The sequence below is a fragment of the Theobroma cacao genome, chromosome 3 (assembly GCF_053813885.1).
Source record: "Theobroma cacao isolate CCN51 chromosome 3, ASM5381388v1, whole genome shotgun sequence".
Classification (NCBI taxonomy): Eukaryota; Viridiplantae; Streptophyta; class Magnoliopsida; order Malvales; family Malvaceae; genus Theobroma; species Theobroma cacao.
The window spans coordinates 9,743,141-9,756,883 of NC_142641.1; the positions used below are offsets into that span (position 1 = coordinate 9,743,141).

The 13,743-nt window shown below is 32.3% G+C and overlaps 1 non-coding gene across 1 annotated transcript; it reads left to right on the forward strand.

The window, feature by feature from the left end:
• The first annotated feature begins 913 nt into the window (after positions 1 to 913).
• LOC148763574 (small nucleolar RNA R71) lies at positions 914 to 1,020 on the forward strand. The gene has a single exon (XR_016025580.1). It is a non-coding gene; the product is annotated as a small nucleolar RNA R71 (small nucleolar RNA).
• The last annotated feature ends 12,723 nt before the right edge of the window (positions 1,021 to 13,743 follow it).

Below are 13,743 nucleotides of genomic sequence, written 5' to 3' on the forward strand. Positions count from 1 at the left end.
TTTCTCAAATTGCTTATCAAGTTTTTGTTTATTCAACCTTTGTGAGAAAAGTGGTGGAGGATAATTTACTTGAGCTTTCACTTGATTTTTCGCTTTCCCATAATCTTTCTTTTCAGCTTCAATTTCTTTTTCAACAATTGCCTCTTCATCATCCACACATTCTTTTAAAGATTTAGTTGATTTTTCCTTTACCCCTTTAACTTGTTTTCCACTCCTTAGAGTAATTGCATTGCTTGTTCCTTACATTTAGGCTTGACTTGAATGTCACGTGGCAAGGCACCTTAGGGTCTATTATTGATGGAGCTAGCAAGTTGTCCCATTTGAGTTTCAAGATTGCGAATTGATGTTGCTTGCTTCTGAATAATGGCATCATTCTTTATATGACATTGCATGAGTAGTCTTTCCACGATAGGTTTTTTTTTTCGAGATAGGGGTTTAAGCTTGTTGTGGAAAGTCAAAAGGAATGTTTGGCCTCAAATTTGAAGGTCCTAGGTTATTATTCCATGAGAAGTTAAGATGGTTCCTCCAACTAGGATTATAGGTATTGGAATATGGGTTATTTTGTTGCCTATTAAAGTTCCCAAAAAATTGAACTAATTTAGAATTAGATGGACACTGATTACTTGAATGACTATCTCCACATTAATCACAAGTTATGAAAGAGTTTTGGACAACATTAACTTTGATTGTATCAAATCTTTTTATCAAATGAGCTATTTGTGCATACAAGGCATTCAATGCATCAATTTCATAAACCTCCCATTGATAGTTATTGGATATCATCTTTTCCAACAAATTATAAGCTTGATCAAGATTTTTACCTATTAATGCCCCACCAACAATGACATCAATTGTAGATTTGATTAAACTGACCAATCCATTGTAGAATGTCTAAACTTGAAGCCATTGAGGAAGCCCATGGTGTGGACATCTTCTAAGCAGATCCTTAAATTGTTCCCAAGCCTCATATCAAGATTCCCCATCAAATTGTGTGGATGAAGTTATATCATTGCTCAACTTTGTTGTCTTTGCAAGTCGAAATAATTTTTGACCCAAGTCCTCCCATGTAGTAATAGATCCAAAGGGTAGTGAATTCAACCAACTCTTTGCCTTATCCTTAGTGAAAAAGGAAAAGTCTAAGTCCAATAGAATCATCAGTCACCCCATTATATTTGAAAGTGTCACAAATTTCCTAGAAATTAACTAGACAGGAATTAGGATCATCACTGGGTAACCCACCAAATTGAATGGAAGATTGAATCATCTGAACACAAGCAAGCTTGATCTTAAAATTGTTTGCATTGATAATAGGTCTTCTAATGCTTTGGTGTAAACTTTGTAAAAAGGGAACAGCATAATCCCGCAAAGCTTTGTTCTCTTCATTGATCTGATTAATAGCATTGTTATCATGATTATTATTATCTTCAGCCATTGTTTGATTTAGAGTTTGAACTTGCAAATTTTCCCTTCGAAGTCTTTTAAAAGTTTTTTCTATCTTTAGATCAAAAGGAATAAGTTTCAAGTTCCTTTTTTGCATACAACGACCAAAGATGCCTAAAAACCAAAAAATAAATAAATAAATAAAATAAAGTTTAAATTAAGACTAAATTTGCTTGGTATCAAGATTAGTAATAATTCTAGAAAATAATTCCCTGGAAACGATGTCAAAAACTTGTTAGTTAAATTCTACATACACAAGTATATGTATCGAATAGATAGTATATTAGTAAGCAAAGTATTGAGCCCTCAGAGCATTGTTCTAAAATTTTAGTAAGTAATAAAATTAAAGCAATTTAGTTTTATTCAAACAATCAAAATTTGGATATCTAATTAAACTAAAAACTAATCAACTAAAACTAACTAATTAACACTAATTAAAATTCAAAGCAAAAACATAATGGAATAATATCAAATTAGAAAAGCCTAGGATTACAATATCCCTTACACTTCATCCAAATCTTACCTCTCTCTCTTAACTTATTCCAATAGGTTGAATTGCTAACTTAGAGTCTTCAATTATTTATAAGGCCCTCTCGAGTCTCTTATAAAAATATCTACTTTAACAAAAACACTATATTCCTATGTGAATTGAAAATAAAATAGACTCATTAAGTTCAAGCTCTAATGCAAGCTACATATGGCATATAGGTATATTCCTATCCTATACACAAATCAATTTATTTATTCAAGCAAATAAATATGATCATATACGATTCCAATTTTAGCCTACACTAAACTACCTTTACCAACTTATGTTTAGGTTTCTAGATCAATTTAATTGGTGGCCAGTCAATTAAAAGTATTAGGAACAAATTGGAATAAACAATTCAATCCCATTTAAAAATAAGCAAGAAAGAGATTAAATATTTAGACTACATGTAAGTTTAATTGCAACCTAGAAAAGAAATTTAGCTACTCAAAATTACAAAAGTCAATAAAAAAATATGAAGTTTAGCCATCAAGAGTATCAAGAATAATAAAAGCTAGCCATCAAAAGTATCAAGAATAATAAAAGCTCAGGAAGAAAATAAACAAATATTTGCAGCCTTGATCTTTAATCTTCAGCCCCAACTTCTAACTTCTTGAATCTCTCTTTGGATTTTTTTTCTATATGGCTAAATTCTCCTCAAGTTATCTATTTATAACCTACACTTAACCTAATAATCCTTAAACTAAAATACTTTGGCCTAAAAACTCTTAATATGGACTTAGAATAAGTGTAGAGCCCAATAAACTTAAGTTATCCAGCATAACTTTTTTTCCCACAGTAATTTCTTCAAAATCTCCTCTTCGACGCCATGGCACACCCTATCTAAGCCATGGCACTCCTTTTGTTTTCATCTGTTCTTTTTTCCAACTATCATACTTTATCAACTTCCAATGTGATTTTCTCCAAATTCAAGGCAGATATAGCAAAGTGATTCATAAAAGTTGTAGACCTATCTCTTATCTTTCCAATGGCTTAAGAATCACACCATTTGGACATCTATATTGAGAGTTATACTCAAAATACCATGACATATACGAACATGGTCTAAGCTCCTTAAACACCTTTCTACACCCAATTAAGCCTTATTCTTCTAGATTCCTACAAAAACATAAAAACTAATAAATAATAACTAAACTAAGGTCAATTAGCATAAAATTAAAATAAATTAATAAAAATAAACTAATTGGAAAAATAACTAAAAATAACTAAATCCTAACCTAAACTCAAGAACTTAGCTAACTTTTCAGAACAATTTGAGATTAAAAATAATTCTATAAAATAGAATTATCAATTACAAGCTTAATAAAGACCTATTGATCCTTGACTTAGTATTAGCCTACATTAGTGGAGAGAAAGATGAAAAGTAAACCTATGTAGTTCTAGTACTAATTTGAAATTTTGCATTATGATAAACTTATCTAAATGGCACGATATTCTTGGTAAAACATTTCACACATGGAAATTTATTTTAGAATGTGCTTGCATTAGAATTGAAACATGAATTTGAATGATGACTATATTTTACCTTGAGTTATAGTTTGATAGACCTTTTTGAGGCAATTATGGGATATCATTGATCTGGTGCTAATCTCTAGTTAGTTGTTCATCATTTAAATTTCTTTTGCTTTTGGCTAGATTTTTCTTTTATGCTTTACTCAATGACTAGCAAAATCTTAAGTTTAGGGGTGTGATAACTCTAAGATATAAAGTTATTTGGACTTAATTTTGATAATAATTTAGCTAAGTTCTTGTAGTAATGCATAGAAATTATTAGGTTTTATTTAATTATTTTAAGTTAGTTAATTAGGTGAGTCAATCTAATCTTAGTTAATATTGTATTTAAATTGATGATTATGTGCCTAAGATAAGTTTTTATTGATTTATTCGTGCCTTTGAAAGTGTTTATTGAAGAAGGATTTTTAATTATACTTGTGAAAATGGGCCTGACCCATTGGGCCAGCTCATTTTTCATTTAATATGGGGTGGGCTGGGCTTGAAAATTTAGGCCCATATTTAAATCGAGCCTAAATGGGCCAACCCACCAAATCAGTGGGCTGAAGCAAGCCAACCCTATGGGCTAAAAAAATTAATAATTTTAATTAATTTAATAATTTTATATATTTAACTATATAAAATTAATAATTTAATTACTAATAATCTTACTTATTTTATATATTTTAATGTATTTAATCTTTACTTATCAAATTAATAATTTTAATTTATAAATTAAATCATAAAATAATTTTATTAATAGAAAATTTATTAAGTAAAATTATAAAAATGAAGTTTTTTTATTTGAAAAGAAAAGAAATAAGCTGGCCCAACCCAGCCCATAGGCTAGCAAGGGGTGGGCTGGGTTGATGATTTCACAGCCCATATAAAAAATGGGCTGGCCCTGCCCAACCATTATTTTTTTAGCCCACAAGGACTGAGGCCTGGCTAGGCTGGGCTGGCCCATATTGACAGGTTTACTTTTAATAGAAGAAAGAGAGAAATTTTGAGATATAGACTTCCATTGCACATGTCAAGGTATTTTGACCTTAACCTTCTCTACAGAACTACAAATGAAGAGATCTTACACAATTTGAAAACTACAAGAAAAAGCTACAACTTTCATGTTCATCACTTTGCCTTATTCAGCCTGAAAAGTGGTCAAAAACCTTATTGAAGTTATAGCACTTTAGCAGTCCTAGAGAGAAAAATTAAATCACAATTTTTGTAAATTAAATTGTCAAGGTTGAAGCCTTGGTAGAGGTAAGACGCGGCTTACATAGTTTGATGAGGAAATCCTAATTAGAATTGACTTCTTTCTTTATCCAATTGGGCCCAACTTTAAAGCCTTATAAAAGCAACCTTTCATAGAACTTTTAGAAATGCAAAACACACAAGATTTAGAGCTAAAATTTAGACACAAAATCATTAAAGAAAAGTCTCATTGGAGCTGAGAAGGAATTTAAGGATTCAAGAAGATTTGGAGACCAAGATTCCAACTCTTAGAGTTTCTTTATTTTCTTTTTGTTATTCTTTATTTTTCTTGGTTTGGTTTCAATGTTTAAATTTTATTTGATGATGATGTGTGACATTATGGGGAACTAATTTAGTTATCTAACATTATGATTGAACTCAATACGTAGTCTAAATTATTTCTTTCTTTTGCTTATGTTTGATAGTTTTAAGTTGTTTATTCTATTCTGTTCTTAATACTTTTAATTGTCTTGTCACCAATTAGATTGAATTGGAAACCTAAATTAGACCTTGACGAAGGAGATTTAGAGTAGACCTTGAATAGAATAGCGTATGATCGAATGCACTTAGTTGATTTGGTGGTTTGATTTACATATAAGGTAGACATAACCTATAAGCCATAATTAGGCAAGATTAGAGTACAAACTTAATGAATATTTCTTTAATTTAATTTGCATAGACATATAGTAAGTTAATTAAGAGAGATATTATGAGAAAATTGACAAAGACTTGTAAATAATTTAAGACTCTATGTTAGCAATTTAATCCATTGAAATAAGTTAAGAGGGAGTTACAATATTCAGATGAAGTATTAAGGGATATCATAATCTTAGGTTTAGTAGTTGATTGAATTTTCAAAACCAAATTTGCAAATGAATTTTAGATTAGTTTTAGTTTTAGTTTGTTAGTTTTAATTTTTCTTTCTAATAATTTAAATTTAATTATTTAAATAAGATTAAGATGTGTTAGTTTTAGTAGCTAGCACTAGGTTACATAAACATAGGTCAAGTCTTGCATCTGTGCCCATATTAGCAATAGAACTAGAAGGCATAGCGCTCGATGATGGTTTGGTTAAAGCTGCTGAAGGAATGTCCTCATCATCATTATAATTACCAGCATTTTTTTGTCGTGCCCTCTTATGAACACAAATACTTGTCTCTACATACTCAGTGTAACCCATCCTAGAAATAATGGCTCTATCAAGGTTCCAAATCTTGGATTGTGAGACTGCATCGTCCAAAGATGTATCAATATGAAAATGTTCTAGCAAGCGGGTGATGACTTGATCGTACGTGAGGCTCGATCTAGTACTAACTACAATTTTCCTTATGTCCGTAAAAATAAAGCTGGCACGATCAATGGGAGTTTGTGCCTTAACGTGATGTAAAAACCACAAGTCTTGCCCAATGACAGATAAGTGCTTACTAGGTACAAGCCTCAAGGTTTAACTAATTATTAAGTGAAGAATCCTGTCCATCATGGATAGCCTAGTGAACGAATCAAGAGCACCAACATGGTTCACATAAAGCTCTCTCTAAATCTTGCTCTACTAGGTTATCACTAATGTGGGTCATTGCATCAGGTGCACTATGAAGCCCAAACGCATTCCTAATCAACTCAAGGGTTATCTTGAATAGTCTACCCATGATGTAAGTGGTGAAAGCATTATCATAGGTACGTAGTGCATCATTTTCATCCTTATAATTTACACTTGCATTACTATAGAAAACTCTAACTAACTTTTCAAACATAGGGATGTTCAAGCTCAAATAATCATGCCAGTCTAAATTTCTAAAGTTCTCATTGTAAGGAAAACTAAATGCTTCCAAGAATTTAAGATCAATTACCCAACTGTGGTAGACAACTCTTGAGGCAAAAAGATTCTTGTAACATTCATAAACAAGCACATTAGGAAAGTTCAGTGCTTGAAACCTAGTCGTGCTGGAAGAGCTTGATTGTCCCCTTTGAGCAATAAGTTTGTAGCGCTTTGGTGGTGCCATGGGTGAGTTTTAATGAGATCTGTTATTCGAAATTGACTAGGAAATGACGAAAGTCAACTATGGAAAGTTGAGATCAACTATAAAGCTAGAGGACTCAATTATGCACTCTAGAAATAGTTTTCTAGTGTTTTGAATGGTTTTGAAATTGAACCAAAATCCCTTACTTACAGTACATAGAAATTGGGGGGTTTTAAATGGGTACTTGGAATCTCAAAAGCCTAGAGAGAATGAACTGAAAAAGAGAGATGAATTTATGGTGGATTAAATTAACATGGAAAAAGAAAGGTTTAACGAATTTTAAATCCCACCAAGGATAGTCGACTATATATTGTGCCATAGTTGACTAGGATTTTCTTAAAAACATGTTTTGGCATTTTAAAATAAAGGGATAGTTGATCCTTTAAAGTATGTAGTCAACTATGTCTTTGTAATTTTGTATTTTTTGCAATTGAAAGACAAGTATAGTCGATCTTCTTGACTTGCTAGTTGACTAGGCTTCCAAAACACATTTAAACCAAGCTTAGCTTTTTAAATAAATTTGTAAAACAAAATAGCCTTGTTTAACACTCCCCTATATGTGGTTAAAATCACTCTTATGCTTCAAGATCATTTAAAAACAATGTGTATTTGTTTAAGAATCATTTTAGAAATTATTTAATAAAATTCAAGGCTTATAGTTGAAAAATCAAAAACATATTGTTGAACTTGTGATAGTGTATTTATGAAATCATGAGGAATGATTGAGGACCTAGTCTTGGACAACTTATGTGAATAATGTATGCATGTATGATATGAACAATATATAATGCAACATAATATAATATAATAACACGTACATATTCAAAAGGATATTCACCAAAACAATTAATTGAATAATCAAGTGATATATCAAAACATCACTTATAAATGGATAAATCAAACAAATTTCAAGCATTAAAATCAAACAATCAACCATACAATAGAATAAGCATAATTCACAAAACTTATGTGATTTTCGTCAAATCAAAACATGATATAACTCAAGGCTAACATCACCTTTGAACCAAGTTGAGAAAAAAACGACATCCCAAGAAGGAAGAATCAATTCTACAAAGACAGAAAGTTCTAGACTTTATAAAGAACCAATAACTCATGAACAAAGAATCAATTCTCCATATACGATAAGAATGAGCAAGCTAGCGAGAACGTACAAAAGTTGATTTAAATTTCACTCCAATGGGCAAGAAATCACAAGGCCTATAAATATCCACTTTAAGGATGTCACAGATGAGATTTTTTAAGGAGATTAAAAAGAATTGAAGAGTAAAAAAAAAAGAAAAAATAAGTAAGAGGGCTATGAATAGAAAAATCCTTTCTTTTAGCAAAAGCAAAAAACCAAGATCATATTTTTATATATCTACTAGAGTTTCTTAAGCCTAAACCTCACTTCATCATTCATCATTCTTGAGAAATCTCTCACCTTTTTATACTCAGTTTCCTTACCAGCCTTGTTAGAGGTTTTAAGCTAGTGATTGTTTTAAGAATCCATTGTTGTATGGGTTAAACCTTATTGAAAAGGTTATACCTCCAAACAAAAGGTAGAGAAGTTGTGCTTGATTCATAAAAGACATTTGGTTGTAGAAGTTATGCTTGATCTTTGAAAGGCATTTAGGTGTAAAGGTTGTGCTTGATCCTAAAAAAGTAGTGACTTCAGTTGAGGTTATGCTTGATCCTTGAAAAGGCATTTTGTTGTAAAGGTTATGCCTAATCCTGTGTTAAAGGTAGGTTGATAGTGGATTCAAACTGCTTGTGTTATCAAAGGAGAGGACGTAGACATCAAAGGCCAAACCTCTATAAATACTTCACTGAGTACTCTTTACTTTTTTGCACTTTACTTGCTTAGTTTATACTTTATTTTTATAACTTTGTTCTTTATACCTTAGTTGTGTTGAAAATCTAAAAAGGGGGAATTTTTATTTGATTACCAATTCACGCCTCCTATTAGTTACTTTACTTTAAGCTTATTTATCTAACAACCTTACTATGTTGCATTAACACACATTCAAGTTCCATTAATGATGCATTGTAATATACCACATAACCCATTGTACCATAGGTAAGCTCAACACTGTAGTTGTAGTAAACAAAGCCTTGAGCTTCTGAAAGCTCTCCTCACATGCTCTTAACTAAATGAACTTCAGATCGCCATAGGAGTTGCAATCTTAGAGAAATCCTTAACAAATTTTCTATAGTATTCGGCCAAACATAAAAAGCTCCATATCTCAATCACTAAAGTAGGCCTTAGCCATTTCTCCACTACCTTAATCTTCTTTAAGTCCACCTTCATACCTTCTTTCAATACTATATGGCCCAAGAAGGTAACACTATCCAACCAAAGCTCACATTTGAAGAACTTGGTATATAATCTATGCTCTCTCAAAGTTTAAAGCACTATCCTCAAATGCTGCGAATGCTCTTCTCAACTCCTCAAGTAGACCAACATTTCATCAATAAAGATCACGACAAACTTATCCAAGCACGGTTTCAACACTTGATTCATTATGACCATGAAAGCAACTAAGACATTTGTAAGCTCAAATGACATAACCAAGAATTCATAATGCCCGTACCTAGTACGAAAGGCAGTCTTAGGCACATTCTCCTTTTTAATCCTCAACTAAGGGGAGCCTAATCTAAGATCGATCTTAAAGAAACATTGTGCCCCTTAGAGCTAATCAAATAAGTCATCAATGTGGGGTAAAGGATATTTCTTTTTCACCATCACCTTGTGCAACTGCTTATAGTCTATGCACAACCTTATCGATCCATCTTTCTTCTTCACAAATAGCATTGGTGCACCTCATGGTGACACACTAGGGTGAATGATGTCCTTGTCCAACAAATCCTCTAATTGGTCCTTGGGCTCTCTAAGCTCTGTTGATGCCATCTGGTATAGTGGAATAGATATTGGACTTGTATTTTGTACCAAGTCAATGCAAAACTCTATATCTCTATCTATTGGTAATCTTAGCAACTCCTTGAGAAATACATTAGTGAGTTCTCGTACGATTGGCACCTCAACAATCACATCACCCACTACCATATGGGTGTTTTTTACTATTTCCATAAATCCTTGGCATCCATGACTAATCAACCTCTTAGCCTCCAAAGTTGAAACTATACTACTTGATATCGTACTACAATCCCTTTGAATGTTAAAAGGTGTCTTTCCCAAATAGTTAAAGCTTACCACCTTATAATAACACCATTTATTGCCAATTGATTTTAACATGGTCTCAGAGCCCAAGTTTATTGTATTCTTTTTACTTGTTACCTTTTATAATTATAGTTTGAACACTCAGTTCATCATGTCCAATAAAGCAACTGGACATTTGTAAGCTTAAATGACATAACCAAGAATTTATAGTGCCTGTACCTAGTACAAAAGGCAGTCATAGGCATAATCTCCTCCCTAATCCTCAACTAGTGGTAGCCTGATCTAAGCTCAATCTTAGAGAAACATTATGCCCCTTAGAACTAATCAAATAAGTCATCAATACGGGGTAAAGGATATTTATTCTTCACCATTACCTTGTGCAACTACTTATAATCTATGCACAACCTCATCGATCCATCTTTCTTCTTCATGAATAGCATTGGTACAACCCATGGTGACACACTAAGGCGAATGATGCCCTTGTCCAGCAAATCCTCTAACTGGTCCTTGGGCTCTCTAAGCTCTGCTGATGTCATTTGGTATAGTGGAATAGATATTTGACTCGTGTCTTGTACCAAGTCAATGCAAAACTTTATATCTCTATTTGGGTGTAATCTTGGTAACACTTCGAGAAATACATTAGTGAATTCCCCTACAATTAGCACCTCAACCACATCACCCACCACCATTTGGATGTCCTTTACTATTTCCAAAAATCCTTGGCATCCATGACTAATCAACCTCTTAGCCTCCAAGGTTGAAACTATATTACTTGATATCGTACCACAATCCCTTTGAATGCTAAAAGGTGTCTCTCCCAGACAGTTAAAGCTTACCACCTTATAATGACACCATTTATTGCCAAATGATTTTAATTTGGTCTCAAAGTCCAAGTTTGTTGTATTCTTTTTACTTGTTACCTCTTATAAGTTTGTTTACGTGCTAAATCGTTTTGTTTCAATTTTTAGTACTGGACCTACACGTGAAGAGAAAATGTTGAGTGGTGTTATCCCATATCGATAAAGTCTTAGATTTTTTATAGTCTTAAATGCAAGTTAGGCCTCTTCATCTCTTGCCATTTGATTTTCTGTTAGATGCTTAACATGATATAAGGCCTTGCCCCTATTTGTTAATCTCTCCACTTGTTATGCCTATGGGAAAAGTCCATGCTATGTGATATATTTGTTGTCCATACATGTGGTGGGGAGTATTAATTTGGTTGTAAAAGAAAATCCTAGATTAGTTAAGTTGAGGGATTTAGGTTGGATGCTTAAAAGGGTATACTATGTTACCTCTATTCATTAGCCTTTTTATGATAGGCTTGTTATGCTTATGTGTAACATCCATACCACGTGATAGATTTGTTCTACCATACATGAAGAGGAGTCTTATAGTGAGGATAAAAGTAAATCTCATATAAGTTAACAATATTTTGGAATAAAGACCTCTTTACTTATTATTGATTGACGTTAAGTTTCTAAAATTTAATGTAACGATAAAGTTAATTTCCAACATTCCATTAACTTAGGGGTTAAATTATAGTGAGCTATCTAGCCTTCAATTTTTCTAGGTATAATGCTTAAATAAGTCACTAATCTATGTTAAAAAATTCAAATAAGCCTTTATTCTTTTATTACGTTCAACCAGCTCTTATATTTTTATTTTAGATTAAATAGGCCCTAATGACTAATGATTAACTAATTGCCATTTGTCAAAATACAACTTGTTATTTTCTATCCACATGGTACTGATATGGCGCTAGTGTAGAGGGAGAAAAATGCCATATGGTCATATTATCATATCACATCATCATCAATTATGATATGTCAGCATGTCACATCATCATTAATTATGATATGTTAGCATATCACATCAGCATTACACAACATAAAATGACAAATTGCATTTTGACTAAGTCCATCATTAATTATAAGTATTTATTTGACTCAAAATAAAAGTATAAGAGTTTATCTGCTGTAAAATAAAAGTATAAGGGTTTGATTGAACGCAACAAAAAAATGAAAATTTATTTAAATTTTCATAAGTAATTTAGGGATGTTTTTAGATATTATATCATTTTTCTAAGAAAATGAAAATGAAAATTCAGGTAAGTGAAGTTTAACTTGAGCAATTTGTGAGTTTGAACATGGGATGGAAGAAGAACATGGGCTTGGCAACTAGGCAGCAAGCTGGTTTCCATCTTTTAATAAATGAATCACCTTAATTGTGGTGGCGGGTGAAGATTAATCAAGGAGACATGTTTATTCTCAACTCGATGGAGAGGTTCCTCTCACCTATCTAGCATAAAGGATGTACGATTTTTTTTCACAATCTTTCACTGGGGCATTGATTCACGTTAAGGGAAAGTTATAGTGTGGAGAAAAGCTTATTTCTTTATTTATTTTCTTTATTTATTTGTTGGGAGAGAGAGAGGAGCGTGACATAATGTATTAGACAAAGTGGTTAGAAGATTAGAAGGGAATATTTGGGATGCTGAAAAGGAATAAGAAACTTACAAAGGTATGTGGAATTGGGGTTTAGGATTTTATAACTCTTTCTCTATGAAAGCAAACAAACAAACCTTTAGAGAGGGGCTCTCTCCCACACATTCAGGTCAATGGGTCCATCAATTTAATCAATATCTCTTGACAATTACACCCACCCATTTATTTCATTTATGAGAAATACTACCATCACCTACGGTTTCATTACTATTTCATGACAACCAAGTTGTGGACAGCAAGGCCTGATATCCATGTTGGATCCTGATCTGTCTTCATCTTATATAGTAAATCTCCCTACCCTTTTTTTAAAAATTTTTTTCCATGTACTAGTAGGCCCAATAATTAGTTCATGACATAATTATGATTCTAGTACCTCTATTACATTGCTTAAGTATGAATAAGAAAATACCTAAAAGTTTGGCTCAATCATAAGGATGTGTATATCTCTGATGATTAACAAAAGTATATATTTAAAATATTCTACAACAGATATTTGGAAATGATCTCATATGGACGGACTAGTTACATTCAATAGGAAGGACAAATGGCACAAACAGTTTTCTGGTTAATTGCGGCATTTATCCTTTTCCTAGTAAGGGAAAATACATGTGTATCCACATCCAACATTAAGAAAACCTAAATTAAGCAGTTGGATTCTCCTGTATGTCATTGGTATGGGGAAATAAACATTTACATGCTTTAATACAAGTCAATCACTAGAAGTAAAACAAAGGATTAATTAATAATTGGAGCACTCGATGCTTAAAGATCATACATAGCGACTAGAAATAATGATGCAAAACAAAACCCAATGGAAGTAATATAAATATAAATATTCTGATGCAAACTTTAAGTAGTGAACAAAATTAAAATTAAAATTGAAAGCATCTATATATTCTGTATTAGCTGTAAGTTACTAGTGAAGGAAAGACAGCATGTGATTGTAGAAAAAATGAAGAGAATTTCTGAAGGAGAAATAGGATTGGTCAGTGGTGATATACGCAAACAACATTTGTGAAGGTATGCGAAGAGAGTGGGGGAAAAGGAATTTATACAGCAGTTGCTCTTTCTCTCTCCTGTAAAATTTAACCCGTCGTCTTCGGAGGAGGAAAACAATTTCTAGCAACTTGTTTTTTTTTTTCCTTTTTTTTGCTTTTAACAATTTGGCTATAGCCACAGCATTTTATGCTGTTTTTGCGTGTATTGACTATTGAGAAAAGGAGAGCTGAGTGAGAGAGAGACAGAGGCTTTGTTGAAGTGTCATTTTCCTATATATACTCTCGAGGTAGAAGGAAAAACGCAGTCTCA